The sequence below is a fragment of the Mustela lutreola genome, chromosome 6 (assembly GCF_030435805.1).
Source record: "Mustela lutreola isolate mMusLut2 chromosome 6, mMusLut2.pri, whole genome shotgun sequence".
Classification (NCBI taxonomy): Eukaryota; Metazoa; Chordata; class Mammalia; order Carnivora; family Mustelidae; genus Mustela; species Mustela lutreola.
The window spans coordinates 99,935,728-99,947,569 of NC_081295.1; the positions used below are offsets into that span (position 1 = coordinate 99,935,728).

Sequence of the window (11,842 nt, forward strand, 5' to 3'; positions counted from 1 at the left end):
CTGCCTAGCAATTCCGTATGCCAGAAAAATGAGGTTAGAGATCTGGCACAGAATTGGGAATAGAATCTTTTCCTGTAAGGTGTAATGAGAAGGAACACTGAGGCAAGAGACTTAAGACTTGGTTTTAGCTCCGGTTTTGCTTCTGTGACCCTGGCCACGTCCCTTCAATGTAAACTTGGATTTCCACAGCTACTGAAGAGAGGAGCTGGACTTCTAGTCTCCTCACATCTCTGAAGATCTCCGTTGGATTATTCCATATTCGAATGAAGGAGGTCACATGTTTTCGGCTATTCCAACTACATTTAAACAAATAACCCTTCCTTGTCCCAGCGGAGGGGAGAGTTATACACACACCCTGCCACCTTGCACCCTGGGAAATGCAGATAGTGTCTCATCAGCTGACCAACATGTCTACAACCTGTTCCTGTTCCAGTGGATGGAAGGCTTTCGGAGGCAGTTGGGTTGTACTCTCTGACCCAAACTGGCAGAGTGAGGGCAGTCTGGTGTGTGAGCAGATACATGACTCATCCTCAGGAGGGAGAATGGGGTGAGTGAGCAGTGGTTCTGGGGGAAGCGTCATTCAGGTTATTTGTTCTGCCCAACCCCTTCAACTGGCCTCAGTGCATTTGCTTTGCCTCTTTCTTTCCCCACACCTTCGCTGGATCTTGCTTTCCCTTTACACTGGTGCAGCTGGATTCTTGTTGGCTCATAGAGAAGATAATGTACCTAAGCCATTAACCACCATGCTAACTCCTCCTTGGTGCCAGAACCCTGACTGAGGTCAAGGGGGCCCCGAGCCTTATGTAGCTAAGGGCAGGGCTCCAAAGACTCAGCTCCAGGCAAAAGCCCTGATTGGTGTGAGCCAGGCATGTGCTCCCATTTGCCTATTATCCTCACTAGTGATTGGTTTGGGTTTGGGCGTGTGTCATAGTTCTGGCCAAGGGAGAGATCTCTGGGAGAGATCAGTTGAGAGAATTCTGGGAAAACTCATATTGTGTTATCTGCATGCAATGCCTTGAATGTCATGGCTGTCTTCTGAAAATAAGAAAGATAAGCTGATAGGCTGAATGAACTTGGTTGAATAGAGAAATGGAAAGAATTATCTGGGTCCTTGGTGACTTGGTGATTTGCTTAATCACCCCTGGAACCTATCTACTTCTTGAATTCTTGCTATAGGAGATAACTCTTTCTCACTGCTTGAGTCAGAAGCCACAAACATTTTAACACAGTTCATGCTACCACACTGGTGAGACAATAAAAGAAATCCTTGGGCTTTAGAACTATGTAAACCTGATTTCATATCTCAGTTCCTCAACTAACAGGTTGTTTCTGAGGACCAAATTCCTTTAAAACTTCATGACTGGGATGCCTGGGTGGCTCAGTTGGTTGGGCACTTGTCTGCCTTAGGCTCAGGTGGTGATCCCAGGGTCTTGCGATCGAGTCCTGCCTGGGGCTCCTTGCTCGACAGGCGCCTGCTTCTCCCTCTCCCTCTGCCTCTCCCCTCTGCTTGTCCACCCCCCCCCTTCTGATAAATAAATAAAATCTTTAAAAAAAAAAGGAAAAAATAAAACTTAGTGACTTAAAAAGCCATTAAACGTGTATCATCTCTCAGATTCCGTGTGTTACAAATCTGGGGATGGCTTAGAGTTTTCTTCTCTCATGAGATTGTAAACAGGTATTGGCTAGGGCTGCGGTCATCTCATCGCTTCACTGGAGCTGGTGGGTCTGTTTCTCACGGGGCTTACTCAGGTGGCTGCTGGGAGGCCTCTGTTCCTCCCTACCTGGGCTTTCCCATACTAAATAAAGGCTTATTAGGTCTATAAAGTCCTTATTAAAGGACTGGATGGTGCAGTGGGTTAGGTGTGTGACTTGATCTCAAAAATAAATAAATGAATGAATGAGTGAATGAGAAAATAAATATACACATAAATAGATGTCTTATTGTTCTTTTGATGTGGCAAGGCCAACAGATCAGGAATGACTGCCAATGAGAAGATGGTTTGTTATACTCCCAGATCACAAGAAGAGAGTACATATACTCCTTAGGAAAGCACTGGGAAAGGTCTGGAAGCAGAGGCAGCTGGGAGAAGATGGAGGCAAGAGACTTTATTGTGGCTTCCATAGGAAGGAATGGGTAAAGTAGGGATGGGCTAGTTTGAATTATTTCAGCAGGGTCTGGGGCACAAGAGCTGTACCCTGGTTGTCTAGTACCTGGCTATGGAGTGATTAGGGCAAGCGGATATGGGCCCTGGACTGGTTGCTTGCATTTGAAAAGTGTGCTCACAGACAGGGTGTTTGTTATCTCTGGGAACTGACTCACCTTTGGAGGGGCAGTCCCTCCAGGTCATTAAGGTCCTAGATGTCAAAGCATGGAAATACAAAAAATAACAGACATGACTAATACATCCTCACAGCATGGTGGCTGGCTTTGCCCGGAGTAAGCCGTCTGAGAGAGCAAGACAGAAGCTGCCATGTTCTTTGTGATCTAGACTGGGAAGTCACACACTGTCACCTCTGCCAGGCTTGACACAGACCAGCATGGGAGGAGACGATACCAGCAGGTAAATACCTAAGAGACAAAGATCCCTGGGGCTCATCTTAATGGCTGGTTACCATATATTTGAGAAATTACTGAACCTCCATGTCTCAATTTCTTCATCTGAAAAAAGATGGTAATAATATTATGGTAGACAGACCTCTCTGTTGCAAGCAACAGAAAATGATCCTGGCTTATTGAGACAAAAGGGGAATTTATTGAATATATTCCAACTCACACAATAAAGGGAGGCCTGGGAGTAGGAAATACCATGGAAGGTCAGTGGTTTGGAGAGGAGACCTCTCCTCGACAGTGGATAATTCTGCCAGAGCTGAATTCCCAGCACCATGGCTGTTGCTGCGGGTCACTCTTAATGGCTTCTTCATCCTGAAGGTTCCACCGCACCAGCAGAGTGGGAACAGGAGGGCCTGGCCCCTTCTGTATCCAAGAATCCAGCAAAAAATGATGCATCCCAGGCTCTTAGGAATGCTCGTGAAGATTAAACAATATATGAGTCTTTGGAAAATTGAGTCATCAGTAATTGGTTATTTAATAGACCTTGGGGTGGTGTTGGCATCAGGAGGGTGCTGAGACCTTGGGTGGAGAGGGATCTTGTCTTAGCCTCTGAAGCATCCTCCTAATGGGTCCAGAGACACTGGTCACTTCTAATACACCCTCACCCCACCCCTGGCTCTTATACACATGTACACATTCTGCACGTTTTCAGCTTTACTGAGATAAAATTGTGTCCATTTAAGGCATACAAGGTGATGATTTGATCCATGTCTACACTGTAAAATTATTAGGCATGGTGGGGTTAGTGCCTCCACCACCTCCCATAATTACCACTTTATTTTGTGTGTAGTGAGTACATACACACATTCTTAATTTGCTGAACTTTATATAAATCCTATCTCTACCTGTAATTTGGTTGTCCTGTGAGCAGAGCTGGAGTCAAGGGAACAGTATGTGACTAATCGAGAAGAGTGAGACTGAAAGCCTCCCGTGAAAATTTCCACCCTGGCCCCTAGGGACACTGAGACAAACCACCTTGAATCATACTAACTGGTGGTGGCTCCTCTTAGTGACTTTATTAGCTTTACTTCTCTTTCTGTTTGAGTTGTCAAGGCATGGCAAGACACCACCTCCCCAGGAGCCTGTGCTCTGTTAGCTGTTGGCATGGGTCTTCCTATTCAGACTCAATTATTTCATTCAAAGTGTTTCCCCTGTGTTGGGTTTGAGCTCACCGAGGTTGATGCCTTTAACTTGTCAGTGGTTCTCAGCTTTTGGTGTACATGAGAATCACCAGGAAGCCTTGCTAAAACACAGACTGCTGAACCTCACCCCCAGATCCTCTCTTTTAGTAAGGCTGGGGTGGGGTCTAGTAGGATTGTGGATGGTGCTTAGGCTGTTGGTATGAGACTGTACTTCAAAAACCACTGACTTGGGTGACTTGGCACTGGTGCTGGACTGTTTTCATAAATGTATACTCTTCCCAGTAATTGCCTTTAATAAAGAAAGCCAAGACAATACTCATAGAGCAAAATTCTATGGTACTCAGAAATAAATATTGAAACATGATTTCAGTCAGAAAGATATTTACGTGCATGGAACAGTGTTGGCTACCAGAACTTGACCAGATGGCAGTTTATTATTTTTCTTAGATTCTCAAGAAGACCAGAAGCTGTACAGGGCTAGTGAGATGGCATCACACGATCAGAGGCTCAGGTTCTTGCTTTCTTCTCTGCCACCTTTGGTAGATGTCTATGGACCTCATGGTCACAAGATGGCTGCTGCACCTCAGGTATTGCCTCTGCACTGTAGGTGGGAAGAAGAGGGAAGATAACAAGGAAATGTAGGGGTGGCTTTCTGGGTGGCTCAGCTGGTTGAGCAACCAACTCTTGGTTTTAGTTTAGGTCATGATCTCATGGTCATGGGATCCAGCCCTGCATCTGGTTCCATGCTTAGCAGGGGGTCTGCTTTTCCCTCTCCCTCTGCTCTTCCCCTGTGCTCTCTCTCTTTCTCTCTCTCAAATAAATAGGAGATGTACATGGAAGCTTTTCTGAAAGTCCCTTTATAGACTTCTGTTCCATTCTCATTGGCCAGAACTCTGTCCCATGGCCACACTCAGCTTCAAAGGAGCTTAAGAAATCAAATAGCTTTAATTCAACACTTGTTTACCCAAATAAAATGAACTTCTGTTAATGAGAAAGCAAGGGAGAATGGGTAGAAACCAGCAGGCTCTGTCTCAGCATTCACCTGTTCCATTCTCGAAGGATCCCACATAGTGTACCCAGCCAAGTCCATATATGGTCTAAAGCAGCCACACAACAGGTGAAGGGCCAAAGGACATGGACAGATCATCTCTACTGGCATTTCTTGTTTCATGCCCATGCATATTATTATGAAAAGGGTAAACTCTGGGTTAGAACTTGGTTCTTTCTACAGGACTTCTGAGGAGTCTTGTGTTTTTAGGTACATAATGATTTTCCAAGATGAGGATAAACAGGGTGCATTCTCCAAGCTTATTTGGCCACAGAAGCTTTGTAAACATTCTCCCGGAGTATCTCACCAGACTTTTGCCAGGAAACTTTGATCTATACAACATCAACTATCAGAGCTCCCCAAAATGGAAGAAGCAAATAGGCTCTTCTTGAACGAGTGGGACAGTCCTTTCTTTTTTCAAGAGGAAGGAAATGGATATAGGAACAGCTGATGAGTCAGGACAGGGCGTGTGGTGCCGTCTGCTTTCTGGTAACTCCATGAACTGGACAAGCCCCTTGCCCTCTCAGAGGTTTCTCGTTCTTATTTGCAAAGTAAGATCTGTAAGAGATTAGGCTGCATCCAAACAAACTAAAATGTTTGCAACTTCACAGCTCCGAGAGATGTCCAGAAGGAATGTCTGAACAATCTTTGCTAATGGGAGACATGGGAAATAAGGAGAATAGTTTCAGATAAGAAAATGTCTCTTAGAAGTCAAGAATAGGGGACGCCTGGGTGGCTCAGTTGGTTAGGCGGCTGCCTTCCGCTCGGGTCATGATCCCAGAGTCCTGGGATCAAGTCCCACATGGGGCTCCTTGCTCAGCGGGGAGCCTGCTTCTCCCTCTGCCTCTGCCTGCCATTCTGTCTGCCTGTGCTCGTTCTCTCCCCCCTTCTCTCTCTGATAAATAAATACAATCTAAAAAAAAAAAAAAAAAAAAAAAGTCAAGAATAGTGGTTTTTTTTTTTTTTTTTTTTTTTCACTTTGACTGATACCGTTTCTTCCGCGGAGTTACTCTGCGAAGAGCGGCAGTTCACTGGGAAACCGCATACAACATGGAACACTTCACGGATTTGCATGTCATCCTTCGCAGGGGCCATGCTAATCTTCTCTGTATCGTTCCAATTTTAGTATATGTGCTGCCAAAGCGAGCTAAAGATATTATTTTTAAGTAATCTCTATACCCAACGTCGGACTTGAACTTGTAAACCAACATCAAGAGTTGCATGTTTTACTGATGGAGACAGCCAGGTGTCCCTTGAAGTCAAATATAGTTTTATGGAGGGTGGAGGGGGGTCACCTGGGTGGCTCTGTTAGTTGAGTCTGCCTTCCGATCAGATCATGATCATGGGGTCCGGGACTGAGCCCCACATAAGGCTCCCCGCTCAGCTGGGAGCTTGTTTTACCTTCTCTCCTGCTTGCTACTTCCCCTGCTTGTGCTTGTGTGCCCTCTGTCAAATAAAAAAAATTTTCAAAAAAAAAAAAAAAGGAATAGTTTTTTGGAGGAAAAGACATTAATGAATATAGGGGATGGAGAACGTGGGGTTGCATTAATTTCCTATGATTGCCTTAACCAATTACTACAAACTTGGTGGATTCCAAAGAACAACTTTTTATCAGTTCTGGAGATCAGAGGTCTGATACGGGTCCCCTTGGGCTCAACCAAGGTGTCAGCAAGATTGCATTCCTCCCTGGGGGTACTTGGAGGAATCCACTTCCTTGCATATTCTGGTTTCTGAAGCCTGAGCACATTCGTTGGCTCATGGCTCCTGTCCTCCATCTTGAAAACCAGCAACACTGCACTGACCCTTCTCCCTTGTCACTTCTGCTTCCCTGACCACAGCTGGGAAATGTTCTTCTCTTTTAAGGAATGCTGTGATTGGGTTGAATTCACCCAGATAGTTCAGGATGACTCTCCTCTGAATTTAACATCTGCAGAGTCCCCTTTGCCTCGTAAGGTGACGTATTTATAAGTTCTGGGGATTAGGGTGCGTTCATCTTTGAAGGCTAGGCAGACATTTTTCTGCCTTCTACATGGTGAAATGTTTTGTTTAAAGAAGTGTAGGTTAAAAAAAAAAAAAGAAGAAGTGTAGGTGTTGAGAAGCCTCACTCTCCTTCCTTTCTGAGTCTCCCTGAAGTTCTGTCCTTATCTACACTTCTCACTTCCAAAAAAATAAAGAAGTGTAGGTGTTGAGAAACTAAAGGATGTTTCTGAAAAATTAAAATCAGGCTTCACAATTTATGGGGTAAAAAGGAGTAGACAGGGTTGAGACAGGGAAAAAAAAAATCCAAGAAAGGAGATAAGTCACAACACGAACAAAAGTAGTTAACAGTGCTGGATACACATTAATCCTTTGTTTGTGAAAAAGCCAGAGCACAGATTGGAGGCTTAGCATGGGATTGCTCTTCCTGGTTATATAGCATAACTTCACAAAACAGAACTAAAAACCGAAACGTCACACCACTTAAAAAGCAAGCCTCCATTAGCATTTTTTTTTTAAAGATTTATTTATTTATTTGACAGACAGAGATCACAAGTAGGCAGAGAGGCAGACAGAGAGAGAGGAGGAAGCAGGCTCCCTGCTGAGCAGAGAGCCCGATGCGGGGCTCGATCCCAGGACCCTGGGATCATGACCTGAGCCGAAAGCAGAGGCTTTAACCCACTGAGCCACCCAGGCGCCCCGTCCATTAGCATTTTTAAAAAGATTTTATTTTATTTGACAGAGAGAGAGGGAACACAAGCAGGGGGAGTAGGAGAGGGAGAAGCAAGCTTTCCGCTGAGCAGGGAGCCGGGCTCCCTGCAGGGCTCCATCCCAGGACCCCAGGGATCACGACCTGAGCAGACACTTAACGCCTGAGCCACCCAGGCTCCCCAAGACTGCATTAACATTAATGGTTGGTCCTGCATAGCTTTGCTTGACTTTTAGGGGTGGAAGATGGTGGAATGGTCTGATGTCATCACAGAGCCACAGACAGTGTTTGAAAGAATTAATAAGAATCTGGTGAGGGGAGGACAGTCTTGTCTCTATTTAGTGGCTGCAGTACACAGAACAAAAAGAAACAAAGGCGTTTACATTCAAGGTAAGAATGGGCTTGGGGCCAGGGGTGGCCAAACATCATTCATGGGGTTAATAAGATGGTAAGAACCAAGAGCAAGTAAAAGTATCCTAGTGAAGGGTGTACAATGTGGCTTTCTCAGCCTCGGTGCAATTGGCATTTTGGACCAGATCATTCTTTTTCTTTTTCTTTTTTTTTAAGATTTTACTTATTTATTTGACACACACACACAGAGAGAGAGAGAGAGAGAGAGAGAGAGAGAAGGAAAGCACAAGCAGGCAGAGTGGCAGGCAGAGGGAGAGAGAGAGGAGCAGGCTCCCTGCCAAGCAAGGAGCCCAATGTGGGGCTCTATCCCAGGACCCTGGGGATCCTGACCTGAGCCGAAGGGAGCCGCTTAACCGACTGAGCCACCCAGGCATCCCTGGACCAGATCATTCTTTGATTGGGGGGTGGGGGACTATTCTGTGCATTGTGGGAAGGTTAGTAACATCTCTGGATTCTACCCATCTGATGCCAGTAGAGCCCCTTCCCCAGTTTGCGACAGCCGGAAGTGTCCCTTAAGGAGGCAAAATTGCCCCACCCAAGAACCACCTGTAGAGACTGAGAGAGTGAGCCAGCAGGTGAAACCTGAGGACGTGGAGAGATTTTTCAGGACAATAACCGAGGGAACATTCTCCAGAGCTTTTTGCTGGACCCTGGGAGACTGGCAGGGAGCCACAGGAACAGCCAGCTGGTTTGCATATTGGTCTCTAACTTGGCTGTGGCAGCCTCCAGGTCGGAAGGGCTCAAGAATAATTTATTTAGATGTTCCACTCTGGCTATTGTCTATTTGTTGTGCAAGCCCAGGCTTTAAAAGGTATTTCACCTGGGCAGGTGATACGCTTGTTTGTAATATACACAGCCTGGGATCTATTACCTTGTTTCACTCATCTGGATCAGTTGGCAGTCCTCCAGCACCCCTTGATTTGTGGAAGAGGAAGAAAAGGAGGACTGTGGACTCTTGATGCAAGATGGGTCACCTCAAACCTATGCAAATAATCTTAGGCAATTTAGGAAAGGTGCACTGCTGGTGGATGAATTTTTAAAAAAGGGTGTCCCCCTGGGCAGGTCAGGAGAGCAGGGTTAGGAAAGCCTGGCACAGTGAGTCCTTGGGCTAGAAGGTCAAGCTCTGTGCCCCATGCTGATTTTACATATCACAGGAGACACATGTGAACCTTGGAATTAGATAGGACATTGGGATCCCCTAGCTAGGACAGGTCCTAAACTTTCTTACCATCAGACTTAGATTTTTCCTACAACTCCTGGTCAGAAACAAAGGCAAAGGATTATGAAGCAGTGAGCAAGAGATGGTTTAGGAATGTTCTAAGGGAGAAAAAAGCAGAATGGATAGCTAGAAGCTGTACCTGTTTGCCTTTTTGTGTCTGGACTATTCATTTATAGATTTAGGACCTAAGTGGTGGGGTGGGTGTAGAGACAAGTAAAGGGGCTGTGTTTTTTGAGTGAGGGCAGCCCTCTGAAAACGATCCTATCAAACACGGATGGCCCAAGGCCTCTACTTTGGAGATGGCATTCCACATACCAGTTGTGATCTATTCCCTGTATTCCTGTGAATTTCCTTCAAGGACCCCAGAATACCAGCAGTGTTAACCCTCTTCCTAGATGGTCTAAGGGTCATCCTGCTGAGGGAGAGAGAGATTCTTTTTTTTTTTTCCCCTAAAAATTCTATTTATTTGAGAAAGAGAGAGCATGAGAGGGAAGAAGGTCAGAGGGAGAAGGAGAAGCAGACTCCTCGCTGAGCAGGGAGCCTGAAGTGGGGCTTGATCCAGGGCCTTGGGATCATGACCTGAGCCGAAGGCAGAGGCTTAATGACTGAGCCGCCCAGGTGCCCCCTTAAATGTTTTTCACTGAGAGAGAGCAAGTGGGATGGGGTGGGGCAGAAGGAGAGGAGAGAGAGTATCTCAAGCAGACTCCACCCTGAGATCAGGACCCGAGCCAAAACCAAGAGCTGGGTGCCCCAGGACAGAGAGATTCTAAATCAAGAAAACCTGCATTAAATGCAGATGTCTCCCTGGTATAGATGAAGACCCTGAGACACAGAGTCGGACCAGCTGTTACCATTGGCAGGGCCTGGGGCGAGAGGATGCATGGAGGTCCACACAGCCTACATCTGATATTTAAATAAAATTTGCTCCCTCCTTTTTTTTTTTTCTTTTTTAAGATTTTATTTATTTATTTGAGAGAGAGACAGTGAGAGAGAACATGAGCGAGGAGAAGGTCAGAGAGAGAAGCAGACTCCCCGTGGAGCTGGGAGCCCGATGCGGGACTCCATCCAGGGACTCCGGGATCATGACCTGAGCCGAAGGCAGTTATCCAACCAACTGAGCCACCCAGGCTTCCCAATTTTCTCCCTCCTTGCACCTGGCAAATATATCTTCAGAGCAGCAAGTTTGGGGAAAAGAGTGAATGAAATCTGTGGGTTTTATATGACTGAAAGTTCACAGAAATTTAAAAAATGACGATTTTGTGATTATTGCACACTTGTGGGTATTCTGCTATGACACCTTTAAATGGACATTAAAGGGGCGCCCGGGTGGCTCAGTCGGTTAAGTGCCTGTCTTCGGCTCAGGTCATGGTCCCAGCATTCTGGGATTGAGCCTGCATCAAGCTCCCTGGTCAGTGGGGAGCTTGCTTCTCCCTCTCCCCTCTGCTCGTGTGCTATCATCTCTCTCAAAAATAAATAAAATCTTTTAAAAAAGAACAGTATCTTTAACAAAATCTAGATGCCTATGATATCATAAAGGGTTGATTTCATGTCTCATGAATATTGTGTGTACTACATGCACACACATTTGAGAGTAACAGAAGCCGTTTGTGAACATTGTCTGCTTCGTAAGAAACTCCAGAACCATATACCAGAACACGAAGAAGAACAAGGGCCTGGGGACGACGAGGGTCTGGAGAGCTAAGGTAGCTTTCCTCCCCCATCCAGGAGCTTGGCCCTCTCTGAGGCAGTGTCTGTATCTGATGTCAGCAGAAACCCCCCCTACAGATGTCAGCGGCTTTGGGTGTACTTACCTCTGGTTTGGAGAACTCAGGGCAAAGCACAGAGGTTCGCTGGGAGCTGAATGGTGTTAGCCACCAGCCGTTCAGGGTTACCGGTGGGACTGAGCCAGTGCTCAGAGGCACATGACATAGCCTTTTAAAGGGGCCGGGCCCCGGAACCCCCAGCACGGGTCTGAGGCCAGCACTGGGTTCCTTGCTAAGTCACGATATAAATATGACTGTAGTGGGTTGAATGGTGGTCCCCAATGAATATGCTCATATCTTCATCCCTAGAACCTGTGAATGGGGCCTTATTTGGAAAAAAGGTCTCAGCGGATGTATTAAGTGAGGGATCTCAAGATAACTCTCTCTGCATGACCCGGATGGGCCTCTGTACCACGACATGTGTTCTTGGAGGAGACAAACAGAGTCAGAGAGAGAAGAGAAGGCCGTGTGAACGTGGAGGCAGAGAGTGGAGTGCTGCGGTCACAAGCCAAGGAGAGCTGACAGCCAGCGGAAGCTGGGGGAAGCTGGGAAGGATTCTCCCCTAGAGCCTTCAGAGGTAGCCCCTCGCCCCTTCAAAACCCCTGCTCAAAACTTGATTTCAGACTTCTGGCCCCCTGAAAGGACCCATTTTTGTTGTTTTCAGCCACCAAATTTGTGGTGATTTGTTAAGGCAGCCTTAGGAACTGAGGGCTAATTTCAACAACTACTAACACTGTTGAACATTTACTAGGCCTGATTACATGCCAAGCTCTTTACTAAAACCCTTTTACAAACATTATCTCATTTAAACCTTACAGCAGCCTCAGGAGATAGGTACCATTATTATCCCCATTTTATAGATGAGCAAAGGGAGCTTCAAAGAGGCCACGTAGCTTGCCCAAGGCCACATGGCTGGTAAGCTGGGATTTGAATGTAGGTCTCTCTGATTCCAAAGATCTCTT

General features: G+C 46.1%; 1 non-coding gene across 1 annotated transcript; it reads right to left on the reverse strand.

Annotated features, from left to right (window-relative positions):
• Window positions 1-5,845: 5,845 nt before the first annotated feature.
• Window positions 5,846-5,947, reverse strand: LOC131834911 (U6 spliceosomal RNA). The gene has a single exon (XR_009355003.1). It is a non-coding gene; the product is annotated as a U6 spliceosomal RNA (small nuclear RNA).
• Window positions 5,948-11,842: the final 5,895 nt, after the last annotated feature.